The following is a 22,065-nucleotide window of genomic DNA, read 5'->3' as shown; positions in this document are numbered from 1 at the left end:
ATCTTTTTCTAAGACTCAGAGCACCAAAGGGAGTTTGTGGACGCAGAGGACACCTCTTGGGCCAGCTGAATGAAGTAACCACAGTGAGTCTGCAGATTGTAGACATTGCTCCTCCCTCAAGCTCATACCCCTTTCCTCTCATCCCATCTCCCTCAATAGCTTTCACATCTTCTTTCCTGTTTTTCCTCCGTACCATATTCTTTCATTTCAAACAACATTAGAAAGAGATAAGAACATAACACAGCCCTCAATATATATGTCTATATGCTCCACAAAACTGAGGTACTTGAAAAAAAAACTTGAGGAGTCTAGAGTCACCAGGGACATTTTAGCTCACCTAATTGACACTTACCAAGCACTATCTTGGAGAAGGCAATGGCAACTCACTCCAGTACTCTTGCCTGGAAAATCCCATGGATGGAGGAACCTGGTGGGCTGCAGTCCATGGGGTCGCTAAGAGTCGGACATGACTGAGAGACTTCACTTTCACTTTTCACTTTCATGCATTGGAGAAAGAAATGGCAACCCACTCCAGTGTTCTTGCCTGGAGAATCCCAGGGATGGGAGCCTGGTGGGCTGCCATCTATGGGGTCAAACAGAGGGAAACAGTCGGACACGACTGAAGTGACTTAGCAGCAGTAGCAGCAAGCACTATCTGTTCCGGTTTAGATAGTGGAGTTCATTACTGAAGCAGATCACACAGTGCATGTCCTTTTAGAGAACATACTGCAGACACACATTAACCAACTGATTTTAGGAATATGCAACCTTAGTTTTTTCTATTTTTGAAGAATTGCACAGCTCCAGGATAACCAAAGAGGAAAAGGAAAATGTCAAGGTGTATATCATCACCCTGCTTATTTAACTTATATGCAGAGTACACCATGAGAAACGATGGGCTGGAAGAAGCACAAGCTGGAATCAAGATTGCTGGGAAAAATATCAATAACCTCAGATATGCAGATGACACCACCCGTGTAGCAGAAAGTGAAGAACTAAAGAGCCTCTTGATGAAAGTGAAAGAGGAGAGTGAAAAAGTTGGCTTAAAGCTCAACATTCAGCAAACGAAGATCATGGCATCTGGTCCCATCACTTCATGGCACATCAGTGGGGAAGCAGTAGCCGACTTTATTTTGGGGGGCTCCAAAATCAATGCAGATGGTGATTGAAGCCATGAAATTAAAAGATGCTTACTCCTTGGAAGGAAAATTATGATCAACATGGACAGTGTATTAAAAAGCAGAGACAATATTTGTCACCAAATGTCTGTCTAGTCAAGGCTGTGATTTTTTTTTTTCAGTAGTCATGCATGGATGTGAAAGTTGGACTATAAAGAAAGCTGAGTGCAAAGCAATTGATGCCTTTGAACTGTGGTGTTGGAGAAGACTCTTGAGAGTTCCTTGGACTGCAAGGAGATCTAACTAGTGCATCCTAAAAGACATACGTCTTGGGTGTTCGATGGAAGCACTGATGTTGAAGCTGAAACTCCAATACTTTGGGCACCGATGCGAAGAGCTGACTCATTTGAAAAGACTCTGATGTCGGGAAAGATTGAAGACAGGAGGAGAAGAGGGCAACAGAGTATGATATTGTTGGAGGGCATCACCGACTCAGTGGACATGAGTTTGTGTAAACTCCAGGAATTGTTGATGGAAAAAGAGTCCTGGAGTGCTGTGGTTCATGTGGTTGCAAAGAGTCGGACATGACTGAGCGACTGATGTGAACTGAACTGAGGATAACCTAGCATGGGGGATCATGTGTTTGTGAGGGCAACGACTTCCCCAGGCTCAGTTCCAGTGAGAAGTGGGCCCTGAGGTCTGGGCCCTGAAGGGATTGGGGAGTAGGATGGCCTTGATCATGGCCTTCTCTGGGTACCTCTGCTTTAATCAGGGGAGGCAGAAAGTGAACAAACTATTACCATTTTTTGCCCCAAGCTAAGACAGAGCACTTTCCATGTTTCCATGGGATGGGGTGGGCAAGTGAAATGGAACCTGTATACAGGTGGGGAGGTTGGAGAAAAGTCTCAGGAGAGAAGGCAGGCTGGGGTGAGTGCAGAGGCATGCATGCTAGTCTAGGGACACCAAGTCCTGTGGAATGAAAAAGAATTTAGAGGAGCAGGAGTTCACCAGTCTTAGAGACAGTCCAGGTGTAGAGAAGTCTGGAAGTGAGCTCTGGAAAAATGACTTATTAGGTAAGGAGAGAAAAACATTCCAGCCAGGAATAGGACTGGAGACAGGATCTGGAAATTGGAATTCACATGCCATGGTCAAAGGTGTGAAAATAAGGTCCCCTTGAGCAGTGATGGGAGCCATGGAAGCCTCAGAGCCTCAAGACAAGTATTTGGGCATAGTCTGATAGTGGAGGGTACTTGTCACCTGTGGTTTCTTTCCCTTTCCCAGCCTCGACCCCAGGGATGTGAACTGTGCCCAGGAAAATGAGGAGCAGAACCTGGTGGTCTTCCAGTATCATGGGCAGATCCTCTACTGAACATACCAGGTGGTCAGGCCACACTGTGAGCTGCTGGTCTGGTACAGGAAGGAGTATGGCCAGTACCTCGGCATGAAGCGGGACAGCAGTGGGAAGAACGAGCTTGTGGCTGTGAGAGGAGAGTGCCACCACTCTTCTAGCACCCCAGCCCATCCTGGGGAGCTTCCCTGGTACAATTCTGAAGCAGAGTATACTCCAGTCTAAAGTCAGTCAAGTCGCGATTACAGTGCCTCAGAAATTGATTCCTTGTCATATGACTGTTAGGAAACAATTTTATATTAAAAATATTAGTTCTAATTTTCAATATTTCATGCCAAAAATATGTGACATTACATTCTGCTAGAAGGCTAAGAGGGAGAAAGCAAGTTTCCTAGCGCCTACCAGCTTTCTCACCTTTACGTGTTTCTTCCTCTTTTCCTTCATATTTCTAAGTGGCATGTATACATGCATTCAGTTACTATTTCAGTTTGTTTTCATGTGTGTTCATATTCTGTGCCAGCCAGGGCTCCACACACTGAAACAGTCATAACCATTGCCCTGGGGCAGCATGGGCTTCATATCAGATGGGGGTTGCTGCTCTGAGGAAAACTAGTGGAGGAAAAGTGCCTTAGATCAGAATGAGCAGAGGGTTGTGAGTTGCAGAGTGTGGTGAGACAGTTTCTCTGCAGATACAACATCTGTGGGAAAGGATTCCAGGCAGAGGAGCAGCCAGTACCACAGCCCCAGGGCAGGGAAGAGAGGCCATACCAGTGGTCACAGGAGGAAGTGCAGTTGGAGAAAAGGAGGCTGGATGGAACACCGAAGCCTCAGGGCCCGTGTCCATGTGCAGGCACCAGGGGTTTTTCTGGGTGACACATAGCTACCATGCATCTTTCAGCATCAAGCAGCATGTTCCCTGTTCTACGATGATGGTTCGGTTCATTTTTGGGAAGATACAGCAGTGGGGAATGCCCTCAGATGTCAATTCATTGCAGACATGAAGGGAGAGTGGGCTGGCTGAAGATGCATGGAAGTGAGGGTGTGAAGAGTCTGGCTGCAGATGTATTTTTAAACAGCACTTCCTAGTGCATGGTAAATGGACTAAGACAGAGTGAAATAAATGAGATATGAATACTGGTGAGGCTTGAGAAAGGACACGTCCTTATCTTATGATGTATAGAAAACAAGAAATAGAAGCAATTTGTGAACCAATTGGGGCAGCAGGAGCTACGACCCGTAGTCACTGGGACCTGGGCCCCTTGATCTTGTCCAGTGTGAAACTCACTTCTTGCAGACATTGACCCAAAGGCTGCTCTGTGAACAAGGAGTATCATATTCATCTGCTTTACTCATACTTGCTCCAGCCACCCTCTGTGTTGTCTCCTCTGCAAAGACCTGCAGACCAGGTGCTCAATAGACTTAGTAGATTATTTCCCCTTACAGGGAGCTGCTCAGACTGATTCCATCTGTCATCAAGTATAATCTCTTGGCAGGGTAAAATACCTGTGGCCACTATGGCATGACTTTTCAGATACTTACATGCAGTGAAAGGTCACTGCATATCCACCTCTATCAGGAGAGACGCTGCTTCTGATGCTACTGCAAGACCCCTGCTCTGGGATATGTGTAGAAGAGACACTTGACACAGGCTTCCTGGATTTCTGTAGATGTAGAGAATAAGAATGGAATGGGAAAATCGACTGTAAAGGCACACTTGATGGGAGACAGATCGCAAAAATCTTCCTCTTTCAGCAGAAGTGAAGCCCAAGATCCACCCATGTGCTTCCTGTTCTGTGGCCTTCTCCAGTCAGCAGTTCCTCAGCCAACACCTCCAGTGCAATCACCCCTCTCAGAATCCTCCAAGACCATCTGCAAGAGACCATCTCCAACCAGAGGATCCCGGCCCAGGGAATCAAAAGCCACAACAGCAATTTTCAGATCCACACAGGCAAGTTATTCATGGGGGCAGGGGTCTCAGGAAGTATAGGAGTCAATTATGGAGAGTGTGGGCAACACAACAAGGATATAACAAGTCTCACCAAGCACCAGAGGACACACACAGGGTAGTAGCCCAATGTTTGCAGGAAGTGTGAGTGAGCCATGACCAACAAACCACGTCTTAGGCATAGGAGGATTACTGCAGCCACCCTATGCCTCAGCTCTAAGGGCATCTCTGAGGAGTTCTATGACCCATTACATTCCCAAAGACTATGAAGAGATTTTGTAGGTGGTCCAGTGGTAAGGCTCCAATGCTGAGACCCATGTTCAATACCTGTTTGGGAAACTAGCTTCCACATGCTGCAACTAAGACTCAGCACAGCCAAATAAACAAATCCATAAATAAATCTTTTAAAGAAAGAGTGTGATGAGCATAGAATTACTTGATTAAATAGACATTCCAGTTTCATTACAGGAGAGGAGACAGACAAACAGCAGAGGGTTTCTTAAGTGTTCTGAAGATGTCCATGTCAATTATCTTTATGTTTTTTTGTACTCCTAATAAATTTTTTCTCCAAACAGATCTGAATCCTAAACTATGTATTCATTCACCCCTTATTAATGACAGCAGTAGAGTTCAGTGGTAGCTGAAACCCTGGGAAGGTTTAAATCTGGAGCCGACTCAGTCAGCTCCTAGGTCCAGGGAGAAGAATCTAGGGTTTCAGACAACTTTGTCCCTCCCTCAGGGTCATCACCACATCTGGACGCCAGATTTGACCACGGGGGTCCAGTTCTCAGCTGTGTCCTCAGCAGCTGTGTGACCTGGGACAAGATCCTCAACCTCTCTATGTCTCTATTCCCATCTGTGACATGGGATGGAAACACCAGGATTTTGGACTGATGCATAGCACAGGGAGTATCTGACAGTCTGGCTGAGAATGCAAGCCTTTGCTGTTCCTTGTGTTTCTTGTTTGTTTGTTTAAATTTTTATTGAAGGATAATAGCTTTACAGGATTTTGTTTTCTGCATGTTCTTCAGCTCTTACAGCTTCCATGTCTTCAGAGCTAGATGAGGAAGGGGACTTTTAGGCACTCAGCTGTCCTGATGAGGAGGTATGAGGTCAGGGATGCTAAGAGTGGGTGACTTCCCTTCCCACCAATGCCATTCCTGCTGAACTGGACAGCTCCAGAGCCCCTCCACAGATAGGCAGTGGCAACAGCCATCCACCCTGCCAAGAACAGAGCCTGGAGCCGCATGTGCAAGAAATTCCCTGTCTGGCCCCCATCCCACCCCACACACAGAGGGTCCTCGAAGCCCAAACAGTGAATTGTCTAATGTATGGCCTTGTACCTGTGCCTTGTCCATGTTTTGGCCAGTGCTGTCATGACTTTGAAATTTTTAACTATGGAGTAGTTCATGCTTACACTTCCCTATTATGAGTGAAGTGAAGTCTGTGAACAGAGTAGATGCACACAGCATAGGTCCCAGGGATGACTGGGCTACACATGGAGATATAGGATACAAAGTCCTCCCCTGATGAGTGAAGGTGATGACCGCATCAGAAAGCCATGTTTGATTAGACCCAGAACTGAGTTCTGACAGAGTGGAGGCAGTGGTGTTCTTAAAAGAGTCAACCACAGCCTCCCCTCTGTTTAACCTCTGCCCTGGGCTGATCCTACCAGGATGTATTCAGGAGGCTGAAGTCCATCCAGTCGCCAGAAAATACCAAGGGGAGAATTCGCCATGGGGCAGTCTGTACAGGGCAGTGTGCCAACTCCAGGACTGTGGTCAATGGTTCTCAGTTCCCTCCCTGTGTCATGCTTGTGAAGTGTCTACATGAACTCTCTCAGAAGTGCCACCCACTATTATTTTCTGCTTTTTTTCATGCTTTCTTAAAGGAACACGTTTGTCTGTGGCTTGATTTCCCTACAGGAAGGGAAGCCACATAAACTCTCCATGTTCTGTGGCTTGTGGCTGGGGCCACAAGAAGGAGAGAGTTAGGGCTGGTGCAGAGAGAGGGGCTTCAACTGAAAAACAAAAACAAAACAAAAACGGTGGGGACCCAGAAACTTCCAGGGACTTCTCACCTGCACCTCCTACCAGAGCTGGGCCTGGAATACCCTGGAAGCCTGAGGTCAAACTTCTCCTTCCCCTTCTTTCCCCCTCTATCCCCTCCCCTCCCCTCAAAAAACTGACTCCTGGGCCAGCCCATAACACCCCAAAATCCCCATCACTCACAGCCCACACAGGCCCTCCTTCAAAACAGTGGGGCGACCTGGATGATGGCAGAGATGCTGTGTGACCCAAGAGTTTGGTGTCTCAGCTAACCTTGAGTAAGGGGGCTGGTGCTTTACACAATCTGCCAGCCCTGGGGAGCTTCTAGCAGCCACAACCCAGGATCTGAAGTGAAGTTTGAGGGGAAGGGATGGGGACTGGGGATGTGAGCTGTCTGAGATCCAATCCTGTCTCCACAACAGTGGCCAGGCCTCACCTTACACCGTGGCTGCCATGCATGGGCACAAAGGACAACAACAGTCATACTGACAAGGACAGCCAACTTCCTCCACTGCATGCTCCACTCTAACCACAGAGGTTCCACAGCTGTACCAGGGCCAGCTACTTGCTGCCCTGCTTGGCTACCATGGTTCAGGAACCCTGGTTGAGTAGGTGACAGCAGAATATCAGAGGCCAAGCCTGTATTCAGCCTCTAGACCCACCCTAGTCACCAGATTCATAAGCCCAACCAGTGTCTGAAGCTGAGCTGCCTTTTGGAGAATGACACCACAAACACTGACCTCAAAGCTCAGACTCCTGAACATTTACTAAAGAGGTTGGTTGTAGTCTTTTTTTTTTTTTTTTAAATGTAGGAGGTTGGCAGGAAACAGGGGATGGGAATTACTTCCTTGGTGATGCAGTGGTTAAGAATCCATATGCCAGTGCAGTAGACACAGGTTCAGTTCCTCATCTGGGAAGGTCCCATATGCTGTGGAGCAACTAAACCCGGGCACAACAACTGAAGCCCACATGCCTAGAACCCATGCTTCCCAACAAGAGAAGCCACCACAGTGAGAAATTCAAGCACAGAAGCTTGAGAGTAGCCCCCACTCCCTAAAACCAGAGAAAAGCCTGCACAGCAATGGAAGGCTCAGCACATTCAAAGATAGATATTTTATTTATTTCATTTTTCTTTACAGTAGGCAGTTGCAGCATTCCCTACTGATCCAGAGGCTAGGATCCCAACAGAGGATGGCCATGCCCAATCCCTAGTAAGGGCAGTAGATCTCACATGCTGCAACTGGAAATCCTACCTGTATTCCACAATGAAGATCCAGCACAGCCAATTAAATAAATATTGAAAAGTAAGTCACCAAGAGAAAACTCCTATACTATTTTAGCAGAAACAAACAGGGAAAAAATAAAGAAAAAAAAAAAAAACCTTAAAGATCTTATTTTACAAGTTCTTGTGGTTGAGAGCAAACAAAAATTTATCATAATGTGCTGTTGTTTAAAAAGAAATTTAGAAAATATAAAGATTCACCTCCAAGAGATTCCTTAAAAAAAAAACTAGGGATAAAATCACCATGTGACCCAGCAATCATGCCCCAGGTCATACACCCTGAAGAAGCCAGAACTGAAAAAGAAACATGTATCCCATTGTTTATTATTCACTTACAGTACTAGAATATGGAAGAAACCTAGATGTCCATCAGCCAATATAAAAAGATAAAGAAGTTTTGGTACTTACACCCAAAGGACTATGCAGTTCATTTCAGTTCAGTCATTCAGTCGTGTCCAACTCTTTGCGATCCCATGAATCGCAGCACGCCAGGCCTCCGTGTCCATCACCAACTCCCGGAGTTCACTCAGACTCACGTCCATCGAGTCTGTGATGCTGCCCAGCCATTTCATCCTCAGTTGTCCCCTTCTCCTCCTGCCCCCAATCCCTCCCAGCATCAGAGTCTTTTCCAAGGAGTCAACTCTTCACATGAGGTGGCCAAAGTAATGGAGTTTCAGCTTGAGCATCATTTCTTCCAAAGAAATCCCAGGGCTGATCTCCTTCAGAATGGACTGGTTGGATCTGCTTGCAGTCCAAGGGACTCTCAAGAGTCTTTTCCAACACCACAGTTCAAAAGAATCAATTCTTCAGTGCTCAGCCTTCTTCATAGTCCAACTCTCACATCTATACATGACCACAGGAAAAACCATAGCCTTGACTAGACGGACCTTAGTCGGCAAAGTAATGTCTCTGCTTTTGAATATACTCTCTAGGTTGGTCATAACTTTTCTTCCAAGGAGTAAGCGTCTTTTAATTTCATGGCTGCAATCACCATCTTCAGTGACTTTGGAGCCCCCCAAAATAACGTCTGACACTGTTTCCTCACCTATTTCCCATGAAGTGATGGGACCGGTTGCCATGATCTTAGTTTTCTGAATGTTGAGCTTTAGGCCAACTTTTCACTCTCCACTTTCACTTTCATCAAGAGGGCTTTTAGCTCCTCTTCACTTCCTGCAATAAGGGTGGTGTCATTTGCATATCTGTGGTTATTGATATTTCTCCAGGCAATCTTGATTCCAGCTTGTGTTTCTTCCAGTCCAGCATTTCTCATGATGTACTCTGCATATAAGTTCAATAAACAGGGTGACAATATCCAGGCTTGCCGTACTCCTTTTCCTATTTGGAGCCAGTCTCTTGTTCCATGTCCAGTTCTAACTGCTGCTTCCTGACCTGCACGCAGATTTCTCAAGAGGCAGGTCTGGTGGTCTAGTATTCCCATCTTTTTCAAAATTTTCCACACTCCGTCGTGTCTGACTCCCTGCAACCCAACGAATGGCAGCACGCCAGGCCTCCCTGTCTGTCACCAACTCCCGGAGTTCACACAAACCCACGTCCACTGAGTTGGTGATGCCATCCAGTCATCTCCTCCTCTGTCTTCTCCTTTTCTTCCTGCCTCCAATCCCTCCCAGCATCTGAGTCTGTTCCAATGAGTCAACTCTTCGCATGAGGTGGGCAAAGCATTGGAATTTCAGCTTTAGCATCATTCCTTCCAAAGAACATGCAGGATTGATCTCCTTTAGAATAGACTGGTTGGATTTCCTTGCAGTCCAAGGGACTCTCAGGACTCTTCTCCAACACCACAGTTCAAAAGCATCAATTCTTCGACACTCAACTTTCTTCACAGTCCAACTCTCATCCATACATGACTGCTGGAAAAACCATAGCCTTGACTTGATGGACCTTTGTTGGCAAAGTAATGCCTCTGCTTTTGAATATGCTATCTAGGTTGGTCATAACTTTTCTTCCAAGGAGTAAGTGTTTTTTAATTTCATGGCTGCAATCACCATCTGCAGTGATTTTGAAGCCCCCCCAAATAAAGTCTGACACTCTTTCCACTGTTTCCCCATCTATTTCCCATGAAGTGATGGGACTGGATGCCATGATCTTCGTTTTCTGAATGTTGAGCTTTAGGCAAACTTTTTCACTCTCCACTTTCACTTTCATCAAGAGGCTTTTTTTTGGCTCCTCTTCACTTTCTGCCATAAAGGTGCTGTCATCTGCATATCTGAGGTTATTGATATTTTTTCCTGGCAATCTTGATTCCTGCTTGTGCTTCTTCCAGCCCAGCCTTTCTCATATGCAAAATAGATAGTCACTGAGAATTTCCTGTATGGCTTAAGTAACTCAAACTGAGGCTCTGTATAAACCTAGATGAGTGGGATGGGGAGGAAGATGGGAGGTATGTTCAAAAGAGAGGCAATATATGTACAACTATGGCCGTTTCATGTTGAGTTTTGACAGAAAACAACAAAATTTCATAAAGCAATTATATTTCAATTAAAAAAAAAGAATTAAAAAATACCAAACCTAAACCCATCCATAAATGTGCAGGGGGCACCAATTACTACAGCATCTGGCTACCACACACAGGAACAAACGTGTGTGTTTTTCTTCTACAAGAAAAGCTTTGAGCCTCCACCCACCTTCCCACCGGCCTCTGTTCTGCTCACCAAGAAGAATGTGCTTTGGCCTTGTAAACAGGAGGTTTGTATTCAGCACAGAGGGAGGCGGAGGAGAGGGGCTGTGAGGTTGTGGGGCACCAATCGGCCTGTAGTGAGTAGAGAAGTGCAAGTGCCCTCCCTCTGGGTCAAGTAAATTCAGGGGGAACCTCAGGAAAGAAACACAGGAAGAAGCCTCTCAAACAACTCCCCTGCAATTTCCACTGATAAAATGTGTCCCATGTCTTGGGGTGAGGCTGTGGGTTAACAAATCTTCTCTTGCTGGACATGAGTGTTTCCACAGTGAACCTGTCCATATCTTGGCCTAGGTTGGTTCTCCTGTTGGACATGAAATGTGCTTCCACAGTGAACTTGTCCAGATCTTGGCATAGGTTGGTCCTCTTGTTGGACGTGAAAAATATTTCCACAGCGAATCTGTCCTGATGATGGACAAAAAAAGAACCCCACAGAGAACCTGTCTAGATCTTGGCCTAGTTTTGTTCTCCTTTTGGGCATAAGAAGTGTTTGCACAATGAATCTGTCCAGATTTTTGCCTAGATTGGTTCTCTTGTTGGACATTAAAATTATTTCCACAGAAAACCTGGCTGAATCTTGGTCTTAAGTCAGATTGTTGAACATGAAAATTTTCCCCAGAGAATCTGTCCAGATCTTGGACTAGGTTGGTACAGACTTAATACACAGTATGTTCAGGGCTCCAGAAACTTCGTTCTCAAGCTTCCTGGGTTTAGGGGTACAGGACTGCCTCACCTCCACCTCTCCTGTGGTCATGGAGCCTTCACTTTCAGAGGAAGGTGTTTGGCAACACTAGCCACAAAGACGCATACTAAAGAAGAGAAAGGCTGTGATAGGCAGGGTTGGGTGTTCTTGGGGGAGCAGAGGGGCCTTGGAAACCCCTGCCCCACTGGCTTCTTCTACTCTCTGGGCATGCAGCTTTTACCTCCTGGGTAACTGCCAGCAGGCAGCACCTAAGACACTTCAAGCTGGGGTCAGCAATGGTTGAGCTGGATGCCAGGGAACCCAAGGTCTTATAGCAGGTCAGTACAGCATGGACAAAGGCTGGCCTCACTGAATGCTTAGGCCCTGTCCTTTAGGGACAGACTGTCTGGACCCCAGGAGGAGGTGTTGCTGTTCCCAATGCCCACCTCTGTCATAGGAGGTAGAAGAGAGGCTGAGCTGTCCTTCCCACCTCGTGCCCAGAGAATGTCCAAAGCCAGTCTCCTAAAGTCGGTGCAGGGTGAGCAGAGCTAGTGCTTGGGTCTCACAGGGTCCCTGTGACTTGTTTTGTACATTAATATAAATGCAATTCTTGAGAATATTCCAGAGAATATCAGATATACATGGATATATAAATGTGTATAGATATACATATATACACACAAATGAGTAGATATGCATATATCCACAGAATAGGTATACATGCCTATGTATATATATATATATCAGTGTATGTATGTATGTATGTATGTGTATATATATGTGTGTATGTGTATGTATATATATATATAAACATATATGACTTGAAAGCACTGTAAAACTCTCCTGTTTACTCTTCCTTGATCGTGAAGGGTTTCTAGCCATGTTCTTGAATATCTTTCTCTCTCCTTTCTTGTTGGGACTTATATTAACCTGTAATAACTTTTTTCGTAGTACAGGTACTTTAGGTAAAAGCCCACAGTCAGTTTGTCTTAGGGTATATGAATCTCCTACAAAAAGTAACATTTTCTGAGAGCGTAAAGAATAGAGCGCACTGTGAACTAAGTATGCTGTCAGCCATATCAGTACACAAAGGATGCTCCAGTCATCAAAGTCATAAGCCATTGCAGGCATCCCTGAATATGAACTCTGAAGGGACTCTGTATGAAATCAGGTTGCCCACCGTCCAGCCCTCAGCCACCACAACTGACACCAATTGTGCCACCAGAAATGACACAGAAAAGAGCAGGATACTTGCCCTAATTAAGTTGCCTATTGAAGAAATTGTCTCAAAAAGCCCACATTCTTGCATCTTACCATAGGTAGAAAAATGCTAAACCCATTCATTTGAGATGTCCAGTTTTTCTATAATTAACCATAATATTGAACATACTGCCTACATTATCATCGTTGCAAAACTTCTATACATCCTGGCTCTTCCATTCCCTCTAGAGAGCAATCTTTCAGAAATACTTTAGAAGTTTCTTCTCAAGAGTAAACTTCCTCAGGATTACTGTCTGGCTGAATAAAACAAAATTCTCAACTTTTAGGGTATGGATCTTTCCCAGTCAGTAGCAAACATTCTAGAGTTTCAAAATAGGTGATTCTTTTGAGCATCTCAACTTTCAAACTACTTTTACAAATACCTGCTTAGCATCATTCTGAATGTCAAAGGTTTACTATTATTTATTAAAAATTGAAGGAATTCATGTTTTCATAATTTAGTGACATGAATTGGTACCCCCTTTTTTTATTTTCAGAAATAGTGACAGAAAATGAAATGAAGGAACTCTTATTTCTAGCATCTGAATTTATTCTGGCTAACTTAGCATTGCATTTTAAGATTTTTTTTTCTTTTGGTCTATATATAGTACTGCGGTCCTTGGGTAAACATTTTACTTGACATAGGCACTGCAAGGCATTTCTTTTAACTGGCCCATTTGGTCAAGAACTGATTTACTTTTTTCAGTTAAAGAAACATGATTTAATATTGGAATATAATTGCTTTACAATGTTGTGCTACTTTCTGCTGTATAACAGCTAATACTATATATAACTGTAAATAAGTTAATACTATATATAACTGAGCATCCCTTTTGAGCAGCCCTCTCACCTCACTCTTGAGCCTCCTTTCCTTCCCCACAACCCACTGCTCTAGGTTACCCCAGAGCACTGAGGAGGAGCTTCTCACTAGCTACCTACTTCATACTTGGTATTGTTCACATATTAGTGAATCTCACTCAATTCATTCCAGTCTCTCCTCCCCACTATGTGTCCTGTGTATTTTTTTCCCCACCTTCCAATTAGGGTCTTCTTACCAGTTTTATAGAATCCATGTATATCCATAAATAGATAATGTTGGTCTTTCTCTTTCTGAAATACTTCTCTCTGTATAATAGGCTGTAGATCCATCCTTAACTCTACTAGTAATCCAATTTTGGTTATTTTTATACATAAGTAATTTTCCATCCAATACATGTACCATAAATTCTTTACCTGTTCCTTTGTATTTGGACACCTAGATAATTTCCATATCTTGGCTACTGGAAATGGTGTTGCAATGGATAATGGGTTACGTGTCTTTTTCAACTGTGGTTTCCTTTTGGTATATGTCAATTAGTGGGATTTTTGGGTCATATGGCAATTTTATTCCTAGTTTTCTGAAGAACTCACATACTGTTCTGCATTGTGTTTGTATTTATTTAAATTTCTAAGAACACTGTGGAGGATTTCATTTCCTCTACAGCATTTCCTTCATTTATTGCTGTAAGATTAAAATCATATATGTATATATTTTACTGCTGAGTTTGGTTGGCCCAACTCTTAGTTACTCTAGGTGGGATCTAATTTCCTGATCAGGGATGAAAGCTGAGACCCTTCCATTGAGACCATGGTGTCTTAGCCACTGGACCACTAGAGAAGTCCTCTGTTGTAGATTTTTATAATGATAACCATTTGGAATTGTATGAGGTGATACTTCATTTTAGTTTTGATTTGCATGCCTTTATTATGTTTAGGTAGTTTTTTTCTGATCCTCAGCTTCTGGAGAGTTTTTATCACAAATTCTTGTTGACTAATATAAAAGGGTGTATTGGCATCTATTGAGGTGGTCATATGGTTTTAATGCTTCAATTTGTTACAGTGTATAAAGTGGATAGATTTATAGCTACTGAAGAATGTTTGCATATCTGGGATAAACCCACTAAATAATGGTGTCTGATCCTTTTAATGTGTTGTTGGATTCTTCTTGGTACTGTTTTGTTGAGGATATTTGCATCTTTGTTTATCTGTGTACTGCTGCTAAGTCACTTCAGTCATGTCCAACTCTGTGCGACCCCATAGACAGAAGCCCACCAGGCTCCCCCATCCCTGGGATTCTCCAGGCAAGAACACTGGAGTGGGTTGCCATTTCCTTCTCTAATGCATGAAAGTGAAAAGTGAAAAGGAAGCTGTCGCTCAGTCGTGTCCAACTCTTAGCGACCCCGTGGACTACAGCCTACCAGGCTCCTCTATCCATGGGATTTTCCAGGCAAGAGTATTGGAGTGGGGTGCCATTTCCTTCTCCATATCTATGTGCTGCTGCTAAGTCACTTCAGTCGTGTCTGACTCTATGTGACCCCATAGATGGCAGCCAACCAGGCTCCCTTGTACCTGGGATTCTCCAGGCAAGAACACTGGATTGGGTTTCCATTTCCTTCTCCAATGTATGAAAGTGAAAAGTGAAAGTGAAGTTGCTCAGTCGTGTCTGACCCTTAACGACCCCATGGACTGCAGCCTACCAGGCTCCTCCATCCATGGGATTTTCCAGCAAGAGTACTGGAGTTGGGTGCCATTGCCTTCCTCTGTGTGCTACTCGTTTCTAATTTCCATTTCCATTTTTACCTTTGGTTATGGTATAAGGGGATGATGACTGTGTAGGGTGAATTTTTTAGATTTCCTTCCAATGTACTATTTTGGAAGTGTTTCAGAAGTGTTCAGATCACTGCAGTGCAGTTCAGTCCACTTCAGTGCAGTTCAGTCACTCAGTCATGTCAGACTCTTTGCGACCCCATGAATCACAGCACGCCAGGCCTCCCTGTCCACCACCAACTCCCAGAGTTCACTCAGACTCACATCCACTGAGTCAGTGATGACATCCAGCCATCTCATCCTCTGTCATCCCCTTCAACTCCTGCCCCCAATCCCTCCCAGCATCAGAATCTTTTCCAACGAGTCAACTCTTTGCATGAGGTTGCCAAAGTACTGGAGTTTCACCTTGAGCATCATTCCTTCCAAAGAAATCCCAGGGCTTATCTCCTTCAGAATGGACGGTTGGATCTTCTTGCAGTCCAAGGGACTCTGAAGAGTCTTCTCCAACACCACAGTTCAAATGCAGATTATTCGGCACTCAGCTTTCTTCACAGTCTAACTCTGACATCCATAAATGTCCACAGGAAAAACCATAGCCTTGACTAGATGGACCTTCTTTGGCAAAGTAATGTCTCTACTTTTCAATATGCTGTCTAGGCTGGTCATAACTTTCCTTCCAAGGAGTAAGCATACTTTTAATTTCATGTCTGCAGTCACCATCTGCAATGATTTTGGAGCCCATAAACATACAGTCTGACACTGTTTCCACTGTTTCCCCATCTATTTCCCATGAAGTGATGAGACCAGATGCCATGATCTTAGTTTTCTGAACGTTGAGCTTTAAGCCAAATTTTTCACTCTCCTCTTTCACTTTCAAGAGGCTTTTTAGTTCTTCTTCACTTTCTGCCATAAGGTTGGTGTCATCTGCATATCTGAGGTTATTGATATTTCTCCCAGTAATCTTGATTCCAACTCGTGCTTCTTCCAGCCCAGCATTTCTCATGTTGTACTCTGCATATAAGTTAAATAGGCAGGGTGACAATATACAGCCTTGACATACTCTTTTCCTATTTGGAGCCAGTCTATTGTTCCATGTCTAGTTCTAACTGTTGTCTCTTGACCTGAATACAGGTTTCTCAAGAGGCAGGTTAGGTGATCTGGTATTCCCATCTCTTTCAGTGTCCACAGTGTATTGTGATCCACAAAGTCAAAGGCTTTGGTATAGTCAATAAATCTGAAATATATGTTTTTTTTTTTTGAGCTCTGTTGTTTTTTCCATGATCCAGCAGATGTTCGCAATTTGATCTCAAGTTCCTCTGCCTTCTCTAAAACCAGCTTGACATCTTCAAGTTCACAGTTCAGGTATTGCTGAAGCCTGGCTTGGAGAATTCTGAGCACTAATTTACTAGCGTGAAGGATGAGTGCAACTGTGCGGTAGTTTGAGCATTCATTGGCATTGCCTTTCTTAAGGATTGGAATTTATACTGACCTTTTCCAGTCCTGTGGCCACTGCTGAGTTTTCCAAATTTGCTGGCCTATTGAGTGCAATGCTTTCACAGCATCATATTTCAGCATTTGAAATAGCTCAACTGGAATTTCATCACCTCCACTAGCTTCAATCATAGCGATGCTTTCTAAGGCCCAGTTGACTTCACATTCCAGGATGTCTGGCTCTAGGTGAATGATCACACCATCGTGATTATTTTGGTCATGGAAATCTTTTTTGTACTGTTCTTCTGTGTATTCTTGCCACCTCTTCTTAATATCTTCTGCTTCTGTTAGGTGTATACCATTTCTGTCCTTTATCAAGCCCATCTTTGCATGAAATGTTCCCTGGGCATCTCTAATTTTCTTGAAGAGATCTCTAGTCTTTCCCATTCTGTTGTTTGCCTCTATTTCTTTGCATTGATCATGGAGGAAGGCTTTCTTATTTCTTCTTGCTATTCTTTGGAACTCTACATTCAGATGCTTATATCTTTCCTTTTCTCCTTTGCTTTTCACTTCTCTTCTATTCACAGCTATTTGTAAGGCCTCCTCAGACAAGCATTTTTCTCTATTTCATTTCTTTTCCATGGGGATGATCTTGATATCTATCTCCTGTACAGTGTCATGAACCTCCATTCATAGTTCATCAGACACTCTATCTATCAGATCTAGTCCCTTAAATCTATTTCTCATTTCCACTGTATAATCATAAAGGTTTTGATTTAGGTCATACTGAATGATCTAGTGGTTTTCCCTACTTTCTTTAATTTCAGTCTGAATTTGCCAATTCGGAGGTCATCATCTGAGCCAGTTAGCTCCCGGTCTTGTTTTTGTTGACCTTAAAGAGCTTCTGCATCTTTGGCTGCAAAGAATAGAATCAATCTGATTTTGATGTTGACCATCTGGTGATGTCCATGTGTATAGTCTTCTCTTGTGTTGTTGGAAGAGGGTGTTTGCTATGACCAGTGCATTTTCTTGGCAAAACTCTATTTCTCTTTGCCCTGCTTCATTCTGTATACCAAGGCCAAATTTTCCTGTTACTCGAGGTGTTTCTTGACTTCCTACTTTTGCATTCCAGTCCCCTATATTGAAAAGGATATGGTTTTGGGGTATTAGTTCTAAAAGGTCTTGTAAGTCTTCATAGAATCGTTCAACTTCAGATCCTTCAGCGTTACTGGTCAAAAACGACAGAATGATCTCTGTTCGTTTCAGAAGCACATGTGTTACCAATTCTCTGACTGTTTTCTAAAATTTCCCTCTAAAGCCATCTGTCCCTTGAACTTTATATCATTTCAGTCGCTCAGTCATGTCTGACTCTTGTGACCCCATGAATCGCAACACGCCAGGCCTCCCTGTCCATCACCATCTCCTGGCGTTCATCCAGACTCACGTTCATCGAGTCGGTGATGCCATCCAGCCATCTCATCCTCCTTTGTCCCCTTCTCCTCCTGCACCCAATCCCTCCCAGCATCAGAGCCTTTTCCAAAGAGTCAACTCTTCGCATGAGGTGGCCAAAGTACTGGAGCTTCAGCTTTAGCATCATTCCTTCCAAAGAAATTCCAGGGCTGATCTTCTTCAGAATGGGCTGGTTGGATCTCCTTGCAGTACATGGGACTCTCAAGAGTCTTCACACCACAGTTCAAAAATCTCAATTCTTTGGCTCTCAGGCTTCTTCGCAGTCCAATTCTCACATCGATACATGACCACAGGAAAAGCCATAGCCTTGACTATACGGACCTTAGCCGTCAAAGTAATGCCTCTGCTTTTGAATATACTATCTAGGTTGGTCATAACTTTTCTTCCAAGGAGTAAGCGTCTTTTAATTTCATGGCTGCAGTCACCATCTGCAGTGATTTTGGAGCCCCCCCAAAAATAAGGTCTGACACAATTTCCACTGTTTCCCCGTCTATTTCCCATGAAGTGATGGGACCAGATGCTATGATCTTCTTTTTCTGAATATTGAGCTTTAAGACAACTTTTTCACTCTCCTCTCTCACTTTCATGAAGAGGGTTTTTAGCTCCTCTTCACTCTCTGTCATAAGAGTGGTGTCATTTGCATATGTGAGGTTATTGATATTTCTCCTGGAAATCTTGATTCCAGCTTGTGTTTCTTCCAATTCAGCATTTCTCATGATGTACTCTGCATATAAGTTAAATAAGCAGATGACAATATACAGCCTTGACGGACTCTTTTTTCTGTTTGGAACTAGTCTGTTGTTCCATGTCCAGTTCTAACTGTTGCTTCCTGACCTGCATACAGATTTCTCAGGAGGCAGGTTAGGTCATCTGGTATTCCCATCTCTGTCAGAATTTTCCAGTTTCTTGTGATCCACACATTCAAAGGCTTTGGCATAATTAATAAAGCAGAAATAGATGTTTTTCTGGAACTCTTTTGCTTTTTCCATGATCCAGGGGATGTTCACAATTTTATCTCTGTTTCCTCTGCCTTTTCTAAAGCCAGCTTGAACATCAGGGAGTTCACAGTTCACATACTGCTGAAGCCTGGCTTTGAGAATTTTGAGCATTACTTTACTAGCATGTGAGATGAGTGCAATTGTGCGATAGTTTGAGCATTCTTTTGCATTGCCTTTCCTTGGAATTAAAACAGAACTTTTCCAGTCCTGTGGCCACTGCTGAGTTTTCCAAATTTGCTGGCATATTGGGTTCAGCACTTTCACAGCATCATCTATCAGGAATTGAAATGGATCAACTGGAATTCCATCACCTCCACTAGCTTTGTTCATAGTGATGCTTTCTAAGGCCCATTTGACTTCACATTCCAAGATGCCTGGCTCTGGATGAGTGATCACACCATCATGATTATCTGGGTCGTGAAGATCTTTTTTGTACAGTTCTTCCATGTATTCTTACCACCTCTTGTTAATATCTTCTGCTTCTGTTAGGTCCAGACCATTTCTGTCCTTTATAAAGCCCATCTTTGCATGAAATGTTCCCTTGGTATCTCTCATTTTCTTGAAGAGAATCTCTAGTCTTTCCCATTCTGTTGTTTTCCTCTATTTCTTTGCATTGATCACTGAGGAAGGCATTCTTTTCTTTTCTTTCTATTCTTTGGAACTCTGCATTCAGATGCTTATATCTTTCATTTTCTCCTTTGCTTTTCGCCTCTCTTCTTTACACGGCTATTTGTAAGGCCTCCCCAGACAGCCATTTTGCATTTTTGCATTTCTTTTCCATGGGGATGGTCTTGATCCCTGTCTCCTGTACAATGTCATGAACCTCATTCCATAGTTCTCAGGCACTCTGTCTATCAGATCTAGGCCCTTAAATCTATTTCTCACTTCCATTGTGTAATCATAAGGGTTTTGATTGAGGTAATACCTGAATGATCTAGCGATTTTCCCTACTTTCTTCAGTTTGAGTCTGAATTTGGTGATAAGGAGTTCATGATCTGAGCCACAGTCAGCTCCTGATCTTGTTTTTGTTAACTCTATAGAGCTTCTCCATCTTTGGCTGCAAAGAATATAATCAATCTGATTTTGGTGTTGACCATCTGGTGATGTCCATGTGTAGAGTGTTCTCTTGTGTTGTTGGAAGAGGGTGTTTGCTATGACCAGTGCATTTTCTTGGCAAAACTCGATTAGTCTTTGCCCTGCTTCATTAACTGAAAAAATTTTTTCACAGATTCTAAACTAGTGCTAGTAATTTCTGTGTTCATATATTCCGTTTCTTCCTGGTTGAGTCTAAGAAATTGTCCATGCCTACCAAATTCAACATTTTATTGACTTATAGCTGTTTGTTGTAGTCGCTTATGGTCCTTTCTTATTTCTGTGGTTTCAGTTATAACGTCTATTTTTACATGTCTATATTTAAGTGGTCTCTTTTTTTCTAAATGAATCTGCCTCATGATTTATTCATTTCATTTATGCTTTCTAAGCACCCTCTTTATGTATTATTGAACTTTTGTTTTCATCACTGTTTTCTTTTATTTCTGCTGTTTTTTTTTTCTTCATTTCACATTAGGTTTTTGGTGACTTGTTCTTCTTTCCTTAACTGCTTTATTTATAAGGTTATATAGACTAAGGTTATGTATACACTTCCCACTTTTACTGATTTAGCCCTGCTCCATAGGCTTTGGGTTATCATGTATGTGTTATCACTTCATTCTGGGATATTATAAAATTTTTATCTGATTTCATCAGTGATTTCTTGCACATGTAGAGATGTAGTCAATAACCTCCATGTATTAATATTTTATTATGCACTTTTTAATTTTTATTTCTATTTTCTCAAGGACTTGTTGTAAAAGAAAAATTCTTCATAGACTTTCAATTATCTTAAGTTTATCAATGGTTGATTTGTGATACAGTTTGTAATTTATCTGGGAGATATTTCTTTTGCCCTTGAGAAGAAACTGTTTTCTGCTAGTTTTAGATGGAATGTTTTTTAAGTATCAGTTAAGATCATCAGGTATGATATGTAATTTAAGGCTTGTGTTTTTTTTAGATTTCACTTTTCAGTTGGAGGATAATCACTTTTCAATACTGTTTTCACATCTGCTGTAAAACAAAGTGAATCAGCCTACAGTATAGACATATCGGTTATTATTATGCTGCTAATTATTTGTTGTTGTTCTTATTTGTTCCAGGCCCTCCTAAAATGTTTCTTTTTTATTTTTATTTTTTGATCTTTTTTTTAATTTATTTTACTTTACAATTCTGTACTGGTTTTGCCACACATTGACATGAATCCACCACGGGTGATGAACATAGATGCAAAAATCCTCAACAAAATTCTAGCATTCAGAATCCAACAACACATTAAAAAGATCATACACCATGACCAAGTGGGCTTTATCCCAGGGATGCAAGGATTCTTCAATATCCGCAAATCAATCAATGTAATTCACCACATTAACAAATTGAAAAATAAAAGCCATATGATTATCTCAATAGATGCAGAGAAGGCCTTTTTACAAAATTCAACATCCATTTATGATAAAAGCTCTCCAGAAAGCAGGAATAGAAGGAACATACCTCAACATAATAAAAACTATATATGACAAACCCACAGCAAACGTTATCCTCAATGGTGAAAAATTGAAAGCATTTCCCCTAAAGTCAGGAACAAGACAAGGGTGCCCACTTTCACCACAAATATTCAACATAGTTCTGGAAGTTAAAATGTTTCTTGTATTTACCTCATCCCATTTCTGAGATGTTTCATCATCTTTACGCAATAGTCTCAATTATTTTTCAGGGAAAATACATATTTCCTTTTTAATTAGGTCTTGTTCTTTTCTTTTCTTTTCTTTTCTTTCTTTCTTTCTTTTTTTTTTTTAATGAGTCAGTTCTTTGCATCAGGTGGCCATAATATTGGAGTTGCAGCTTCAACATCAGTCCTTCCAGTGAACACCTAGGACTGCTTTTCTTTCAGATTGAGTGGTTGGATATCCTTGCAGTCCAAGGGACACTATAGTCTTCTGCAAAACCATAGTTCAAATGCATCAATTCTTCAGTGCTCAGCTTTCTTTATAGTCCAACTCTAACAACCATACATGCATAGTGGGAAAACCATGCCTTAACTAGATATCCTTTTTGACAAATCGATTGCTCTGCTTTTTAATATGCTGTCTAGGTTGGTCATAACGTTTCTTCCAAG

General features: G+C 42.6%; 1 pseudogene; it reads left to right on the top strand.

Moving 5' to 3' along the window:
* The window catches only part of LOC120860746, a 199,443-nt pseudogene that overhangs the window by 58,649 nt on the left and 118,729 nt on the right, over positions 1 to 22,065 (top strand).

This window comes from Oryx dammah, unplaced genomic scaffold (assembly GCF_014754425.2).
Source record: "Oryx dammah isolate SB20612 unplaced genomic scaffold, SCBI_Odam_1.1 HiC_scaffold_11175, whole genome shotgun sequence".
Lineage (NCBI taxonomy): Eukaryota > Metazoa > Chordata > Mammalia > Artiodactyla > Bovidae > Oryx > Oryx dammah.
This window is presented reverse-complemented; position numbering and strand designations above follow the sequence as displayed.